Source organism: Dunckerocampus dactyliophorus, chromosome 19 (assembly GCF_027744805.1).
Source record: "Dunckerocampus dactyliophorus isolate RoL2022-P2 chromosome 19, RoL_Ddac_1.1, whole genome shotgun sequence".
NCBI classification, from domain to species: domain Eukaryota; kingdom Metazoa; phylum Chordata; class Actinopteri; order Syngnathiformes; family Syngnathidae; genus Dunckerocampus; species Dunckerocampus dactyliophorus.
In genome coordinates, this window is record NC_072837.1 from 7,704,165 (window position 1) to 7,723,847 (window position 19,683).

Sequence of the window (19,683 nt, forward strand, 5' to 3'; positions counted from 1 at the left end):
GAACATACTGTAGATATCCCCCAGCTTTCCCATTAAAAATACTACTTAAAAAATACAATAAAGTGCTTCATTAATTATTAATGCTTCCCGCAGGCGATTCAAGAAATGTAGTCAAATGTCCATTCATGGGGGGGATAATAAATAAGGGCATAAGCTTCCCGACAAAATTTAAACGCACTGTCCAAAATGTCTGGGTAAAAATAATTAGTAGGTATGTCCCAACCCCAGCTTGATTAATCAATGAAGTATATTGCAGGATTGTGGTCCATATATTGAGTGTGAGTGAGCGTCCGGTTGGTTGTCCTTAGCAGCAGATGCTGACAGTAGTCTAGACAGCATAGTCCATCAATCTTTCCGTGGGCTACTGCATAGTCAGCAGCTGCTCTGCACTGACTGAGCTTTCCTTCTCTCGCTGGCTAGCATCTCCCACTTCCTAAGTGTGTAACCAGGTGACATGAATAGTTGTCATGTGTTTGGTTGAGGCAAAGTGATTGACATCTGTCATTTAAGACAACATTGTAGCAACAAGACTGCATTGACAGGCGTGCAACTAGTACCCAACAGTGGGAAAGCAGAGGGAGATGAACTTGTCAAGCAACCACAACAGGAACATGTTGCATTAGGGAAGTGCTTTTCAAAATACAGTAGACGGCCCTACAATGTAAATAATCCGTTCCAAGAACCTTTATGTTATAGGGATTTTATGTTATACGAAGCGTAAAATACATGTAAATAGCCTAATCCGTTCCAACATCTTCCCAAACTCACACCTTTGGCCCTTCAAAATATTCAAAGTCCACCAAATATGGTGGGAAAATATGACAAAACAGCATAAACATAGTAGAGTAACATTCCAATATAAAATAAGGTAAATAGGGTATAATGGTCGATGGGGAACGGCCATATAGTCTAGCAACATCACTTAATTTCATACCACCGTCACGCTTCTGGATCATTTCCTGCTTTGTTTCGAACGACAACTTTTCCCTTTTTTTCTTCTCACTCACACTTGGTTTAGGGCCCATGACTCGGGTAATTTTAACACAAAGAAAAGTAAACAAATTAAAAAGAGATTTCAATGCGTGCGAACTAGTTTAATAAAGGCGACTACGATGAGGAACAGAGCAGCATGTCTCTCAAACACACCGACGCACTGGATTAGTCAGCCAATGAGATGAGCGCGTAGGCGGTGCTCCGATAATCAGCCAATGAGAGCACGAAGCGTCAGAATTTCTGCATAACTTCCTGTTTCGTTTCGATCGACAACTTTTCCCTTTTTTCTTACCACTTATACTTGGTTTAGGGCCCATGACTACGATAATTTTAACACAAAGAAGAGTCATGAAATTAGGAAGAGATTTCAATGCGTGCAAACTAGTTTAAGGGCGACTACGATGAGGGGAGCTCACATACAAACATGGACACGCTGGATAAGTCAGCCAATGAGAGAAGAGCGTAGGCGGTTCCCCGATCATCAGCAAATGAGATGAGAGCGTAGGCGGTGCGCCGATAATCAGCTAAAGAGAGCGTGAAGCCAGAAGGCGTCACCAATTGTACTCTGTTAGTCTCTCTGTCGCTTGCACGGACTTGACGCTTTACGTTATATGGAATTCCTTACGTAATACGATGCGAAAAATGTACATCAATTCTTTACGTCCAGTGGAATTTAAGTAAAAGGGGGTTTACGTTATGCGAGGTACTACTGTAGTTTGAATTCCTAGCTTTATGCTCTCATTTGACTCAATAACATTAAGATTAAAAATAACATTATTCGGATCACCACTATAGAGTAGTATTTACATAATCCTGCTAACAAAGACATCTTTCGTTGCTGCTGTTTTAGGAGATAATAGATGTAAAAAAAAAAAAAACCTGATGGTATATTTTCTTGTCAGGATTGCATTGAGTCAATACATTTTATTTCCCATTCCGTTTTTATGTACCCCTGTGTTAAATGTTTCCCAAATGGGCCATATTTATTTACAGTATGATTGGTGATCCATCCACAGACTCACATCGTGTGTTCAGTGACAGAGCGTTATTGTCGTGTTTGTTTATTGTGTTTGTGTTACATGAGCAGATCGATAATTCAGCGCAAGACACACCAGCCATTTGGATTACAAGCCAATATAACAGCAATAACATGGAATGGCCTGTTACTCACCCTTGTCTTTGCACTAAGAATGTGTATGTCTTGTCATAATAGTTGTCGCCTGGGTAATAATATGTATTTGAATGCATTCCAAGGGCACATAACCAATAATCTGTATAGGGGAAAGAATCTAGAGCACTCAAAAGCAGTTGACGGTTTTTTGTTTTGTTTGTGTTTTTGTTTTTTTTGTTTTTTTTACCCGCCAACGCTTCAGTTTGCTGAGTTGAAACCATTAATGCTGCCTAAGGGATGGATTTGCTTTTGAGGAAGCTTTTCATTCCTCTGCTCGGCTAGTACCGATGTGTTGCATTTATGGATTATATTTAACAGTGAGGGTTCTACTCATTTTAGTACTTACCATCAGAATGCATCAGTGTCAAGAGCACTATGATTATTTCACTAACTCCTCCCTCATTCTAGGATGCGTGTGTAATGTTGTGTGAAGGCTCACAAACAACATCTGCAGCAGTGGCAAACGTGTACTCCCTCAGCGGCCTCGGTTGCCTGCCAAGTCCGCCTCTTACTTCTCGTCGGCACAACCACCCCCACCTTTTTGTGCTGTTTATAAGATCCATCTTTCATTCAAACTGTTGACATAGACCCGGCTGATCCAGCACTACTGGACTGGAACAAGGCAGCCTGCAGTGCTGGTGCACAGCAGTACAGAAAGTTTTATTACCATTGTATGTACCCAGATAGAGTGCAGTCCCTCCACTTGCCATGGTTGCCATTGGATTCTGGGTTTGGTACAACCATGTCATAATTAGTGCACTTTCAGAACATTTGTTCTCTACTTGCATCTTTTTCCCAGAAGGCTACAAGAGCTGCTTGTTGTTTATGCAGCTAGCCTACAAAGCATCTGCAAATGAAGATAAACCACAGCTTGAAGATCCTGAAGTATGATAAAATTCCGGTGTTCAGGAGCATTCTTCTCTTCATTATCTCCAGTGGCCAAATACAAATGCAAGTTAACTAAAGCAATACTTGATGCTGGTGTTTGGCATCAGCTGCGATTGGTCATGTTGGGCTTTGTCATTTGTAATGGTCTGAGCAAGCCAAGGTAGTAACAACGGTAGATAATTCACTTTTTACCGGCAAAATACAGTGGCACCTTGGTTTTTGTCATTAATTCATTACAAAACGCCTGGGACACCGCTGCCGAGCCTGCTGCTGGCCAGCGTCCGCTCTCTCAAAGACAGGATGGACGAGCTGAGAGCAAGGATCGCACCTGCGTGAGATCGGAGAGTGCTGTGTGTTCACGGAGGCCTGGCTGGACGGAGGATTTACCGGACTCGGCGGTCTAGTTGGGGACATTTGCCGCTTGCCGGGGAGATCGGACTTTGGCGTCTTGTGGACACAAAGCCTCGGGACTGTTCTCCCCGAATGTTACCAGCATGTAGGCTTTCCCACGAGGGCAAATAGCATCGTATACCAAGTCTACAGCAAGATGAAAGGTGCTTTGAAGGCTCCTCCAAGTCCCCATTTTGGAAAAGCTAATGTCTCTTCTGTTGTTGTTGCTTAATTTATTGTTATTAATATTTCTTCTGTTCTTATTCATTTTCTTGTGTTTTTCTTTCTTTTTTTCTGCTGGGAGAATGAACAGAACAAGAATTTCATTGCATAGCAGAACTACCTGTTTTACTGTGCATATGACAATAAAACTCTTGAATCTCAAAAGGTTGGCAAAAAACGAAATGTACGAGAGGCAGGATGATTTTTCCGTTAGGGAATAATTTAAATCAAATGAATCAGTTCCACACACTCTAAAAGATGAACAATGGGGAATGGATAGAAGTTATTGTTGATGCAACTTCATTGCGCATTCTGGCGAGATCAAATTCAATAGTTTCCCACATTCTTTCTCCAGTAGATTTTCTTGAGTTTATTTTACACCTCAACTATTTACAGGAGCACGGGTTAGGTTGATAACCTTAGGATCAGAGCACAATGACACTTTAGGAGTCTTTGTTCTTCTTTCCCATTTGTTTACTTTGTACAACCCCCAAGTATTAATGATGTGTGTCATAGGTCTGTCACATAAGTATTGAAATTCATCACAATTGCCACATCAGTTCTATCAAAGGTTTAAACGACCAGCATCATAGTTGTCATAAGAATTGTCATGTTCTTTGATAAATACACGTACAGTCATGTGACACTTTGTATTTGTATTTGTACTTTATTTATCCCACAGCGGGGAAATTCACTTGTTACAGCAGCAAGCAAGATACGCAAGTAAAGAATACAGTGTAAAGAATGCATAGTGACTACAACATGGTTCAGGTGGTGCAGGTGTTATAGAGCCTGACAGCGGTCGGTATGAAGGACCTGCGGAACCTCTCCTTACACCGTGGGTGTAACAGTCTGCTGCTGAAGGAGCTGCCCAGGGAAACAACAGTGTCATGTAGCGGGTGAGAGGTGTTGTCCATGATGGATGTCAGCTTAGCCAACATCCTTCTCTCCCCCACTTCCTCCACGGAGTCCAGAGGACCGTCCAGGACAGAGCTCGCTCTCCTGATCAGCCTATTGATCCTGCTCCTGTCCCTGTCCGTGCTGCCCCCTCTCCAGCAGCCCACAGCATAGAAGATGGCTGAGGCCACCACAGAGTCATAGAAGGTCCGTAAAAGAGTCCTGCACACACCAAAGGACCTCAGTCTCCTCAGCAGGTGGAGGCGACTCTGGCCCTTCTCGTAGAGGGCGTGGGTGTTGACGGATCAGTCCAGTTTGTTGTTAAGGTGAACACCCAGAAATTTGTAGCTATCTACCAACTCTATGTCCGCTCCCTGGATGTTCGCCGGTGTGAAGTGAGATGTTTTTATTTACACTTATTTTTAACAATATTCTCAAATAAGCCGAATTTGACAGAACAGTAACTTTAGCTGCGATCTACATTGTTGCCGGGTCGCTCATGAATGTGGAGAAACATGGAAAACTCTGTCTATTGTTAGTGGCTGTTAAAGACAAAGTACAGTACACATCAAGGAAGGAAGCTGAACGGTTGTACTTTGTGATGTAAAAAAGTAGCATCACACGACGGTGACCTGCATTGTGTCTGTGCAAATTGCTAGACATCCAGGTCAAGATGCTCGTCATAAATTAATAAAGGGCAACAGTTGTGTCTGGCAGATAACTGTTTTGCATAATCACTCGAACAGAGATAAAATTGATAGCACAGCACAATGTAGCTTGTAGAATTACTTCTCATGCACATTTGCACCGAGACACGGGGACACTGTTGACAGGTCTTGTGAGACAAACAAGCGACTAGCTCTCTGAAAACAAGCCTAAAACAGGCAACTTGGGAATTTGCAAGCGACTTTACGGACACAAGCCCAAAACAAAAAGGAACTCGGTAATTTGCAAGCATTTTTACGAAAAACAAGTTTTCAGTCAAAATTTGGCATATTTGCGAATATTGTTTGAATAAGCGTCACATGACTGTACGTGTAGTCATCAAAGAATGCAACAATTCTCATGACAATTATGATGCTAAAAGCACGTGTCTTTTAAACCCCTGATACAAGTTATGTGGCGGTTGTGATGAATTGTAATACCTTTTGTATCAGAACCGTGACACATTGTTACACATTAATACCAACTGGTTGTACAAAGTAGACAAATAGATGAATGGACGGAAAAAACAAAGACTCAAGTATCATTCAAGTATCTTTGTCACGACCACTCAAATGATTGCAACATGATAAGACCGGAGAGACCAGTGTGACAGCTATTGTTGTTCATAAGTTACAAACTGTATAGTAAGTAATCATTTGTTGAGTTGATAAAGCGTTCTCTACGATCTCTCGGCCCTTTCAAGTTCAGGCTGGTGTAAAGTCCTAAACAACTTGACAACAAGCCCAAGTAATAGGTGAATCTGGCAACGTTGGCCGAGATGCTTTGTTTTATATGAGATGTAACAGGTCAACCGGAAACTGATACCCATGCGGAAAGGAGCATAAGCGCCATCTAGGGTTTTGGGAGGCACTCAGCGCAGGGCCAGTCCAGATATATGTCACACTGAGGTGTGAAAAAAAACAGAGAAACCCAATTATTTCATTAATCTAACTAATTTAGTGCATGGAATCGTACTGAGTCAGCAAAGTGTAAGGTGCTTTATTTGGGCACTCGATGTCACGGAACAATAAAGGTACAGGGCAAACTGACGAGTTTGTTAGATGCAACAGTGTACAAAAAACAAGGCCAAACCAAAATGTTGGCATATTTTTGACACACACTTAAATATCTGTACAAACAACTGGATATGATCATTTATATTCCAAATACCGTAAAGCACCGTGTATAAACCGAACCCGTGTATTAACCACACCCCCATCTCAGGCTCACGGCGGGGGGGTAAAAAATGTTTTAGTTCATAAATGCTTGCCAACTTTTTCATCTCAAATCAACATGCGTAAAGGTACTAAGCAATTTCGAAAAGAAGAATTAAGAAATCTGAACTTCGGCATCTAGATCTTTAATATTATGGCTAAGCACAGATTAATAATAATAATATTAATAATAATAATAAAAAATCAAAATAGAGAAATTTGGAAATTTGAAATAACACTCACGAAGACACTGACACTGACACCCCACCCCCCACTTCCTGCCGCTTCGGTCGAACCCCACTACAGTAGCACCTCGCATAACATAAACCTCCTTTTACATAAATTCCACTGGACATAAAGTTTTTGCTTCGTATTACAGAAGAAATATAACATATAACATAAAGCGTCAAGTCAGTGCAAGTCTTTTTTTTTTTTCAATCAACTTTATTAATGCCTCAAGTTCAGACTAACACTTGTTGACGCCTTCTGACGCGTCACGCTCTCATTGGTTGATTTTCGGGGCACCACCTCCGCTCTCATCTCACTGGCTGAGTTATACAGCACGTACGTGAGTTTGTGTGAGAGACAGGCTTGCCCCTTCAAACTCCTTCCTCTTCGTAGTCCCCCTGAAACTAACTTAAACAATTAAGTTAAGTTACAAATTAAAATGTTGCACACAGCATTATCGTGTCGTGCGTGTGCGTTTGTTTGTGAGACCAGCTGACTCTGAGACTCGTTGAGTCGCGTTTCGACTCAGGCTAGTCCTCCTCCTCCTTCCTGCCTCCACTTTCGCTCTTGATCGAGACATCTCGTGAACGGTAGGATTGTTTTTGTTTTTCAGTTTTATTCATTTACAGTAATGTTATTTATTACCTTATTTGATATTGGAATGTTACTGTACTATGTTTATGCTAATGTTTTCTTATATTTTCCCACCATATTTGGTGAACTTTGAACATTTTGAAGTGCCAAAGGGGTGAGTTTGGGAATATCTTGGAACGGATTAGGCTATTTACATGTATTTTACGCTTCATATAACATAAAAACCCTATAACAGAAAGGTTCTCGGAACGGATTATTTACGTTGTAGGGCTGTCTACCGTACGCATATATTTCAATATTTAAAAGAATTTTATTTTTTAACTTTAAAAAAAAAAATCATAAATCTGCAAATTTGCTGGGTTGTGAATGCTAAATCGCAAATGCATGGATCTTCAATCTTGGATCCAAATCCACTGTATCACACAAGACCTCAGTTCATGGAGCATCGCGTATTTTTCATACTTCTGCAGACATTTAAAAGACAGTTTTTTTTATTTAGTCCGATGTAGGAGGCGACTATAAGGGTGTCTTTACCAAATGTCATACTACTTAAGACAAATATGACCAAAATTATTGCATCACTAAAAACATCCAGCCTCAAAACTCACACAAAAAAAGAGGGATATCTTTTTGAAAGTTAACACCAATCTTAACAATTCTCACCTAACTCAATCAATCACATGATGAAATGCCAGCTCAATGAAGGTGCAAGGTACTCAGCTAGAGCCTGACACTGTGCAAGTAGATAATGGTCTAGTTTGGTCTTGGCCTGTCTGCAGCTATAAATCTCCACCTCCCAAATCTGCCTGTCTTCTAGCCTCCTCAGACTTTCAGATCGTATCATACCAAGAGTGCAGTCTGCAGTGTCTGGTTCTGTTCCCTTCCTGTTGGTGAGTGGAGGGCTGGCATAGAGGACCAGCCTGCCACGGGCTTGGCCTGACTCCACATTACATGGTCATTACTGCTGGCTAACAAGCAGAGAGCAAGGATGTCAGCGGTTGCTCTACCCCTTAACTAACAAAGAGAAAGACCTCACGGGGAACAGTGGCAGCAGTAGCGGCATCCGTTTGGTGGCGCAGACTCCTGCTGTAGCCATAATGCTGCTCTCTCATTATAAGATATCTCCTGGGGGTGAAAAAACGGTGTACGTGCTGGGCTGCAGGTCCTTTCAACTAAGCATTGTGGGATGACGGGGGGGACACAGAAAATGCTTTGAATTAGCCTCCCATGGTGATGGTTGTGACTTGCATGTACTTATTGCCATGTGATATTTTTGTTGGTGCAAAAGATGTCAGAACAAATGTTGACAGGGGAGGGGGGGGGGGGGGCGCATGAAAGAAGTCTGACCTGATTTGTCACCATTCTTACGGCTCCTTCCAAGCTGGAGGCAACATGTGTAGGGAAGGCAAAACTCTGGGAGTATTCAAGTATACACTCTTCCATACCTCCGTGCTCTATGCATGTTATCCTGTCCTATTCCTGCTACTTCTGCCTGGAAGTCAATCACAGGGCTGACAAAAGGGGTAATACTGTCCTCTGGATTTGTTTTATAGCTGTTCATTGCTCTTACAAGACTCTAATATGAACAGTTCGTGGCAGCGTGTAAAAGAATGACAGCAATGGCAGTACACGTAGAAAAATCAATACGAAAGTGAAAACAATAATGGTTGGCCGACTTTCATTTATAGCTTTTGATGCAACAGAGGTTGTGAAATGTAATTTGGTGCAAGGCGAGGTAGTATGAAAAGGTCTGGGTGGGTGCTTCTCAAAAATGACCATTACTCTTGCTTGTGCAAAGCAGTACTGTTTTGAATGGCAACAAACAACCACGTGAATTCTGCATCGGATTAAGGACCACAGGTTGGAGTGGACCTAATCTGATAAGGAAAAGCTAATATTCCATGCGGTTTGGAATTTTCAAAACAAGTGAACAATTTAGGGGGCGTCTCGATCCAATATTGCTGTTGGATGTCGGTCCAATATCAGCAAAAAAAGCGAGTACAAGATTACATCGGCCTACATCTAAAATCTCCGATGCATGCAGTCCGTTTCCGACTCCGACTGCAAGCACTTCTATCCGGCACCACCTTGGAGAGCGCCTACGTGATCACAACAACAGCGTGCTAACTTGCTAACACAGGAGCAAGAAGTAGGCGCGACGTCAAAGTCCCAAAAAGACGCAGCAGTCGGGTGCAAAACCCGTCATGCACAGGTACCCCACAGTGGCAGAACCGTGGAAGTTCAGCAAAACCAACCCCATCGTGCATCTGAAGCAGCACCACAAAAATACAGTATGAGAATCCTCCCAAGACCATTGAGGAAAAAAGTAAACCTCCGCCCCCCAAACAACCAATGGCATTCAAAACATTAGCAAAGAGTGAGAAAGCAAGTTTTTGTCATACCTGCTGTTGCTGACTCGTGTTATCTGAGTAATATCACTTCATCAAGGCTTTTTTAACATGTGCTCCACAAGAGAGGACTTTAAGTTTTTTCGCCACCGTTTTGACATGTTTAGTTCGGCAGGGAGCGAGTTAGTGATTGCGATGAGATCCTGCCACGATTGAGCGGTATGCCGAGAAAATACTTCCCCACACGAACGTTCCTTCTCGTCACGATGACATCATTTCACTTCATGCGAGATTCCGCGTTTAACAGTAAATTCCGTTTTTATTGGCCAATTCTGCGATTGATTTCAGTCAATCAATCAAAAAACTAAATAGGACTGTACGTCTAACACAATAACCCATAGACACAAGAGAGAAATTCCAAGGACCACAGTCATAGAGTCAACGGTGTGTTGCAGGCAGTCAATTTTGGCTGCAAAGAACAGCGGTAATACGCTGCTCCTCTCTGCCTGCTGTTTGAGCCCTGTATTCATCGATTTTCTGTTGTTTGTCTAAATTGCAGGGATTGCATTTTGGCAAGATTTTTGTTGACACTGTTTTTAGTCAGCCATTATCGCCTCTTCCTTCAGGTCAACCGTCTCTGGACTGAGTATCCGATGAGGCTTTCAGGGGTGTCCCGATACAACTTTTTCAATCCCGATTCGATTCCGATATTGAAGCCGTGAATATCCACCGATACCGATCACAGATCAGCACACATCATACATACGTGTTGCTTGTTCAGCAGCGTGGAATGTTAGAAAAGGCTTGATAAAGTGATATTACTCAAACAGAGATTAACAGCCAGTTACATTAGGTATGAGAAAAACATACCTACACATGACACATACAGCCAATGACTTTTTGCCGTCCCATGGGGGTTTCTCACGCTTTGCAAATGCGGGTGTTTCAGGAAGCCGTGTGGTTGCGAAAATCCTTCTACAAATGCACAGTGAGGTTGGTCGTATTAAACTTCCCCAGTTCTGTGATCAGCTGTGGTTCTGCATGCTGGATAGAAATGCTGCTGCGGAGTCTGGAAAGCACTGCTTCAATCCAATATCGGAGATTTTAGATGAAGGCAGATATAATTTTATTCAGTTTTTTTGGCTGATATCAGTTCACGACACCCCTAGAAGCTTTTAGTGACGTTTATTTGGGACACTATCAGTGACAATATGGCAATTAAGCCCTTTTTATTGATTATGTTCAAGAGAGTTGGGCATTGTGTGGGATGTAACGGATGATAACTGTACTGAGCTTAAACTGACAGCTGTTTTCAAGAAAGTATTTTTTTAATTTATTTAAATGGGATGGATTTACAAGCAAAATGCCGATCTACCTCGGAACACTGTGTGATGATGCACAGAAGAAATTAGTTACCACCTTACCACCCAGCAACACCACCCTCCTTCAAGTAGTCAGTTCACGTAACTAATCTTTTGTAGGTTGCACACAGAGCAGTCAAGCCACCTCGAGACCAAATCTCAGACCCCTGATAATAGGTCTCTTGGGGGGTCGGAGGTGATAAGTCTACACCGCTCTGTACAGTTGTAAATGCCTTGGCTCCTCCCCTGGGACAGATTCACCATTCCACCATTGCAAGAAGCACAGTGGTGCTGTTGAGATGACTCGGGGAAGGCAGAGGATGTGTGGTTTACGTGGGGTGATTGGTTCAGGTGTTATAGCTGATCAAATCTGTTACATTTGGGAAAATATCATGTTTTGGTCTTGTGATGTTGGGTTTGAAAGACATTTGTTGCTGCATGATTACATGATTACATCACACACAAGCTTTTTATGAGGTAAACAAAAAGCACCAATCAGGTATGTCCTTATGATCAAACTAGTGCTTTCAGGGTGGGATGCATTTAATGCATTTAAATGAGCCAATTGCGGTAGCATTTTTACAGTAAGTGTGTGTGCTTAAAAGTTACAAATTAAAAACAAAAGTCATTCAAGTTTCAGTCTTTCCAATATAGAAGCTTCTGTGGACCTGCATATGAAATACCAAGTTTGTCAATTAATGGATCATTAAAAGTGATGTCCATTGTGTGGCGATAATTGCTGATTAAGGGTGTGTAGCAGTTGAACCAAAAAATAAATAAAAAAAAAATCCTTACATTTATTGATACAATACATCATTGGCCAATTGTGCCCAGTATTTCAGAAACTGATAGCTTGGCTAAATTTTCTAATGAGCAAGGAGCGGGCTGACCATTAGGCAAACACAGGCAATTTCTTCGGGCCCCGAAGTTTCCAGGGGCCCCCAAACACGTGATACATCCTAAAAACCGATTATTGGATTTAAAGTACATATAACTGTTTTAGTCTTAAATCACGTGCTTAAAACGACATCAAAATCCACTCCCACCTCCCTTCTCATGCAATTCCATGTTACTGCACATGTGCACATCGATTCCGGAAGAGGGTAGTGAAGAGAAGAGAAGAGGAGAAGGTGAGAGGAAAACAGTTTTTTATCAAAACTAGCGAATGTGTCAACCTTTTTCACTTTCACAACAAACGTAGAGCACAGCAAGTGTCGGTGCCACAGAGAATGCAGTACAGTCGTGCCTCATTTATCGCGGTGAACTGGTTCCCAGACTGGACTGCGGCATAGAAAACCTGTTTGTGATCTTCTAAATACAGTTTTGAAGATGATTAGAGCCCTGAAGACATGAAATAACACCCATAGTCACCTTTACATTTGCATTACCCAAGATATAAGCAGAGAAAATAAGCCATATTAAACATAAGATAACAAAAAACTCTTTTTCTGGACAGCGTACTTCTGCCTGGTGGCGGCTTCAAATAGTTTCGCACTGCTATTACGCAATATAGCAGAAAAAATAAGAGTAAATATGCCATTTAAGACGTAAATAAAACTCCTGGTTGAGCAGTGTCACAGTAAGTGTGTTCCCCGGGAAACCCCGTGACGTGTGTAGTGCGTGTCTCACCCAACAATTACCGACACCTCGTGTCCAATGTAGAAAACAGTAATACACACAATTTGAATGCTTCTTCTGCCTTGTATTTGTCTTTTAGTAGATTTAGTTTGTTCATTTAGCCATTTTTTATGCTTGAAAATGCTTAATTTAGGCCAAGAATAAGTACAAAAGTACAATTTGCTTAAATATGCATTTTTTTTAATTGAAATCATTAATTAATATTTGGGAGCGGTATTCGAACCGCGCTGCAGCGAGGGATGACTTGTACTGCGCTTTTAGAAATGAAGCTGTGAGTGACGCTTTTCATCACAAAGATGTGAGTATTAAAGCCGTAAACTATATTAAATGTTGCTTAATGTTCTTCTCAATGACAGTTAAAGCGTTGAGATGATTCACTTGTCAAGTCATAATAATCCCCCAGGAGGATTTGAAGGACCTTATTTAGCTCAGGAAATAGGAGAATTTTCTCCTATTAACGCTTGTTAGTAGATGATCAACATCAATGTTTAAAATCATTGTTTTTTAGAGGGGGTGGGGATTTAAACTATGTAACGAGCAACTTCATCTTACAGGTAATTGGAACAAATTTCAAAAGCAGGAAAAAAGGTTCTGAGAATGAGGAAGTGTCATTAGCAGGATGAAAGGACTGGAGACGTGTGCGAGGTGGAGATGCATGCAGTATACGGTGTTGTGTTCAGGCCAGAATAAAGTTACAAAAGAGCGTCAGACTCTGTGTGACTGGGGGGGGACGCTCCACTGTGCTTCAGTCTGCTGCCATAACATAGAGGCGTGCTTGCTCTGGTGTGCATGTGTTAATTACACAAAAAAATGTAAACGCAATTAATGAAATAAATTAGTTCGCGCGGTTGATGCTTTATTTTTGACAGCCCTGGTTATTAATGCAATATATTTTTTCGGATGCCTTTATTTAATTTGCACAATTAGACAGTATGTGGCAAAGATGTCTGTTGACAAGCTGGGAGCAAGAATAAACAAGCCCCTCGTCCTTATTTCACTCAGAAATAGCATGATGTCAGCGGGCATCGTAATAACACTCAATTGCCTAAACAAGCAGTGAAGCAGCGTAAACGCTGTCATAGTGCCGTTAAAAACAAACAAAACTTGCACAACAGGTTACGCCGCAGTCCTGCTTTGAGCCTCTTGCCAAAAATAAACTGCGTAGCGACCGAAAATGGCTGGTCGTCCAATGCCATGAACTCCATAACTTTAGCTTTGCCCTTTTCACTGCTCATAAGCGTCAACAGCGGGCCGCTGCCTGGCTCTGTGTTGGGTCTAGCTTCAGCTTTAGCCTTAGCTCGATTGCTAGCTGTCAGCCTGGCAGAGCAAAAGGCCACAGTGGCTGACTTTCAGACCTTGGCTGAGGTAGATAAGATCGGTGGATAAGATCGGTTTCATCCGTAATTATTGGCCAATCGCCCATCACACAAAATTAAGGAAATCGCCGTCCATCAATGTTCTGATAGGCTACACAGTCAATAGATATTAATGTTGTCTCATTGATTTAAAAAATAAAAAAGTCATGCATTCAGTATGTATGACCAATCATCCTGTTTTCTGAAAAGTACTCAACATTTGTCACATTGTAAGAAAACAAAAACAAAAAACAATTTATATATACCAATGATTAACTGCAGTGTTACAGAACATAGCATATACTGCATCCAGGCGTGAGTGGGTGTATTAATGTGTGCATGTCTAAGCAGAGCAGAGGTTGGTGAAGCTTAGCCGACTGTGGAATGTAAACTAGCCACTGCAGCACTCCTGCCTGGCCTCAGTAAGACGCCACGCCGCCGGGGATCGGACATGTTGCTTAATCCACATAACAACCACCCCCGGCACACTCATCTTAATAACCAACCCCCCCCCCACTCTGCCCGCCCCAGTTAAATGTCCTACTATGCACCCACCTCACATTGTGAATCATGTGTTCACCTTTTATTTTCAAGCAGATGAGTCGATCGGAACATAAAGCAGCAGTCATTTATCGTGCATAATCACTTCGCAGCAATTTGACAGCCGTGCGCCTCACACTTCCGCGGCTATCTGGACCAGACAGTTGCCCAAAGGAAGGTTAAACACTTTCATCCGATGACAAATGATTTGATTAGGTTAGCCAGCGATTAACCTCTTTGTCTATGTTTCGTGTACCTGTAACTGAGAAGGCCCCCTTCCCCCTTACAAATGTCACCATGGACTTGATCCATTGTGTGTGTGTGTGTGTGTGTGTGTGTGTGTGTGTGTGTGTGTGTGTGTGTGTGTGTGTGTGTGTGTGTGACATGCCGCAGTCCATCGAGGGACACATGATGATGACGGCTGACTCACCCATTAGCCCAAATTAGAGCCATCCTTCCACCATTCAAGACGGAGCCGCTGGCAGTGCTACGCAGTCAAAGCCATTATGGAAAACATGCACTAAACTGATTTAACTTTGCAAATACCATTAACTGGTGCCCCAAGATTATAAATATCCCAACTCCCAGTCGGAGGAGGCAAATGGGGAACCGTGTTAAGACTATCCTGCATCAATGTCATAGACTTGACTGGCTGCCAGAAGGCACAAAAGGGCGGGTTATGTGACGACGGAAAGAATAACGAACATCAACGGTGGTGACAAACAAAATGATGGGATAAAGAACATCAGCGGTTTTCATCAATTTACAAAGTCATTGTCGTCCTTGTTAATATTTCCTTGAAATAAAGTGTTCTGATAGCAATAATGCGTGGTTACGTGACTAAAAAAAAAGCTTTCCTTCTGTGAATATTTGTCCTGCATGTGGGCCAATCTGTCATCTTGCCTTTTTTGTCCGCTCATTTGTCTGTTTTGCCACAAAGCACCTCTTTTGCCATCTCTTTACCTTGAGGGCTCCTGATGAACGGCAACCACAGTTACCTAGAAACTAAATTCTAACCCTGTAGAAATTTGTTTCTTTATTTTTTTTTTTATATTCCTGTGAGAAAAGAGATTTTGAGTTTAGAAATCCCAGTGAGATATGCTAGGCCCATCTGTCAGAGGTATGAACTCAAGCCATGCAACGCAACTTGGAGTCGACTTCGAGAATATCATCAAAGACTCGCTTTGGACTTTGACGTCAATGACTCGGGACTTGACTCAGACTTCAGTCTGATGACTTGAAAATACTGAATGTGTTGAGTAAAATCACGGCCGAAGTCAGCTAAGAAAGCTCCAGCGTACCCCCGCGACACTAATGAGGGTGAGCGGCATGGAAATGGATGGTTGGGTGTTGAGTCAAGTATGTCCCCATTCAAAGTATTTGATGAATGTGACCGTTATCATGTAATTGACAGCAAGACAACAGATTTTCGAATCTGATGTCCAATCAGGTTTAAGATCAAACAACGAATGTGTGGATTGCATTTCATGAGGTGAACACTCAAAATACGCAGACAAAACTGTGGTAATGTTTCATTCTCAGTACAAATTAATCTGGGGGCTGCAGAATGCACATTCATAGCACATTTGGAAATACTGCTCATTTAAATCAAAAAACGATTAATAGATTGCCAGAAGAGTTGTTGATTACCCAATTAATTGATTAACCATCGATGAATCGTTGCAGCCCTAAATGGAACCGCACATTAAGTGGTTTGCGGACACTATAAACCTTGCAATCCAAACCACCTCAGTGTTCCTAGCGTAACTCGTATGCTCGTGATGTGTGTCTGCAGACGCTGTTAAGGTCCGAGCAGAAGTTGTAGTAATATATGTAGTAGCATAAGTCTATATTTGGTCAAAGTTGGTTAAGATTTGTCAGATTAAAACATGATCGCTGAATATGACCTCTATCAAACAGTGTAATACTGTCTATTTCGGAAATTCGTTACTTCCTGGTTCCACACTCTAAGCATCACAGGAACTGGAGTTGTTCGCATAAACAATAAACAAACAATATATCCTTGTAAAATAAATAAATAAAAACAGCAATCTATTTTACGTGTCTTTACATAACTACACAAGAACATAAATGATTATTCGTGGCAAATACAACTGCCGTCATCATTTTAACTTTTAGCATTTGTAGTTTTTATTTCAATTTGTGGAAAGAAGTGCAACCGTTAAAAGCACCATGCTTAGGTCATGCATGCTTAGGTCATGTATGCTTAGGTCATGCATGCTTAGGTCATGCATGCTTAGGTCATGCATGCTTAGGTCATGCATGCTTAGGTCATGTATGCTTAGGTCATGTATGCTTAGGTCATGCATGCTTAGGTCATGCATGCTTAGGTCATGTATGCTTAGGTCATGCATGCTTAGGTCATGCATGCTTAGGTCATGCATGCCAAATTATAAAACATTCCAAGATGTACCTGCATTGTTTTGTGACTCAGTTAAATAAAAAGTAGGTTTGTCCAGCTCTATATTTTGCCGTTGAAGTTTTCTGAAAAGTAGTGTTAAAAAAAACCTTGCGTTCACATGAACCCAATATCGTGTATCCTCTCGTCTGTTTGGACTTGTTTTTTTGAGCTAGTCACTTGTGTCTCTCGCCAAACCTGGCGACACTGACACACATACATCCATTTTGCTGCATTAGATACATGTGGATGTGTCTTCTGAATGCCTTAGATGTGCATTTTAGTTCATTTAGCAATTCCTATGTGTGGGAAAGCTTGATTTAGGCGAGAAATGTGTCTAATTTGCTTAAATATGCATATGTCTGGACTAGTATAGGTTGCATTCAACCACAAAACAGCGATGCTTTTTTTTAAATAAATATATTTTGAAAAAACGTAATAGAGTGAAGCCGCGAAAGTCGAAGCACAAAACAATTTTCTTACTTTGACAGTTGTATGACTGTTAAGAATGTGAAATTGTTACTTTTTAAAGACTTTTTTTTTTTTTTTACAAACCTACAGGTAAAATCATTTGGAAGTTGGCCAACGTCCTGGAATGGAGAGTGTTCCATTTTAGTGGCTGCCCTGTGTCTTGAAACTATACCCACTTGGGAAAAAAAAAAGCAATTGCTGTAAAATTAATGTGTTGAAAATCCCGTCTACAGGTTTTGTACTTAACTCGTCTTATTTTCTGCATATTTTTTCCAATTACCTTCCTACCTATGTAGCCAGCCCGTACTCCCTCTCAAAGGATGACCGGCAGTCCGTGCACAACCGCAGACTTCCAGAACGTCTGTTTGGAAGACAACAAAGGCCCACCGTGATAAATACCATGAGGTGAACACTCACAATACACAGACAATATTGTGGTAATGTTTCATTCCCAGTACAAATTAATCTGGGGGCTGCAGAATGTGTCTCATAGCACATTTGGCAATACTGCTCATTTATTTGAAAATCCATTTTCACGCTGATTAGAAACTGAAAGCTTTGAAGAAAAGCAGTAAGCTTTGATGGATTTTTTTTTAACTTGTCTTCACAGCATGTGTCTTCTCTGCTATATATTGGCTGTGTGTTAAAGGCTGCAGGGGTCTTATTTATCATGGTTATAACACTAATGTGCCTTCATGCACTGCAGAAGCAAAACTATAGCACGCATGCATAATTTCTGACGATTAGGAACAATATGTGTATTTCGACTTAATGCGGTCGAAGGTTTTTTTTTTTGTGCATTAATAATCCATAACGGTAGGTGTGCTCTAGGAATTATGACTAAATGCTATATTGCGAGGGTAAATGACTTGATGTGACGTCAGATATTTTAGCATTTAACTTGCTGTCAAAGATATAAATTGGGACAGAAAAAGGAGTCAAATCGCTGACATTTTCAAGGAATCAATCTGAATTTCTAAATGCCAGTTCGCACATCAATGAACTGACTGGACTGTCGAAAAATGCGCATGTGAGAATTTGCTTTTTGTGGAAATTACACGACTACAGGCGAACAGGGGGGCTTTTTCTCCCCCTTAATTATTGATGCTTTTTTTGCTCACTTTTATCTGAAATGACCCCCATGATATGAAATATTGCTGCCTAATGAGCTGATGAAATTTTATGCAGTCGCTCTTTGATCACTGAGCACCAAAAAAAAACATGGCCGCACCAATATCTGTCACCAAGGCCCACCTTGCGCATGCACGCAAATGCAAATATTTATCTGCGTTCACACTTGGCTTAATTTGACAACAGCGACCCAGTCTGGAATAGCTTTGGATGCAAAATGGTAATTACTCCTAAACCAAGCTGGAATAATGAACTTGTTAGCATGCTCAGCCTCCTGGAATTTATTACCACACTCCTGATGGATGGAGCAGAGCCTGCTCGGATTCCATTCCCCCGCATTGGGAGGGGAGAACCTTTCTGCCTGTGGCACATCGTGTCCAAAAGCCACTTGGAGCTTCAAACACACATGCATCATGTAATGAAACTGGTGAAAGGTGTCAGTGCGTGATGTGATCACACACAGACACTGAAGGGAAAGAAAACGTAAAACAAAAAAAAAAACCCAAAAAATCAAACTAAAAAGCAAAGTGTTTGCATGGTAGCGCAAACGATCAAGACTTGAAAGAGGGCGATGATGGCAGCTTTTCCGGTTAGATGACAGAAAATCTCTTTTTTATACTTAATAGGAGGGATGGCAGCAGTTTGACTGGCACAGGCGCTATTTTTAAAACAGATAAATGCTTAACGTGCGCCATCAGCCTTGTCTACAAGGACCATTCCGGCACAATTTACAACTTGGTCTCATGAGAATTTAGGAGGAAATTGTACAAAGCGCTATAACAGGTTCGTAAGTGGACTGTGCTAAAAATGTTGGATTAAGGAATTAGGATGTTCAGTGGATCCCTGCGCAGTCGCGATTCAGCATTCCAGGCCCAGCAATTTCACAGATTTTTGGTCAATTACCATTTTTTCTCTGATTTTTAAAAAACATAACTAAAAGTTACGAATAATTCATGAATACCCAATAATACAGGTAAAATGTACAGTATACATTCTAACCCCTGTTAGAAATGCCCACATCTTGTACATGTTTACGTCGTTGTGCTTCACTGATCATTTTTTTCGTCGAGCATAAATATTTCACACTTTGTTCGGCTGCCCTTGAACGCATCATAGTT

The 19,683-nt window shown here is 41.4% G+C and overlaps 1 protein-coding gene across 4 annotated transcripts in view; it reads right to left on the minus strand.

Annotated features, from left to right (window-relative positions):
• The window catches only part of fut8b (fucosyltransferase 8b (alpha (1,6) fucosyltransferase)), a 126,595-nt gene that overhangs the window by 76,425 nt on the left and 30,487 nt on the right, over window positions 1-19,683 (minus strand). Inside the window, exon 2 of one of the 4 annotated variants that reach the window (XM_054761966.1) lies at window positions 17,723-17,795. The exons of 2 other annotated variants lie outside the window; for them this stretch is intronic. The gene's annotated coding sequence lies outside the window, so the exon portion shown is untranslated. Of the gene's footprint in view, window positions 1-17,714; window positions 17,796-19,683 lie in introns of all 4 variants that reach the window. One more of the 4 variants, XM_054761967.1, reaches the window with a different exon arrangement.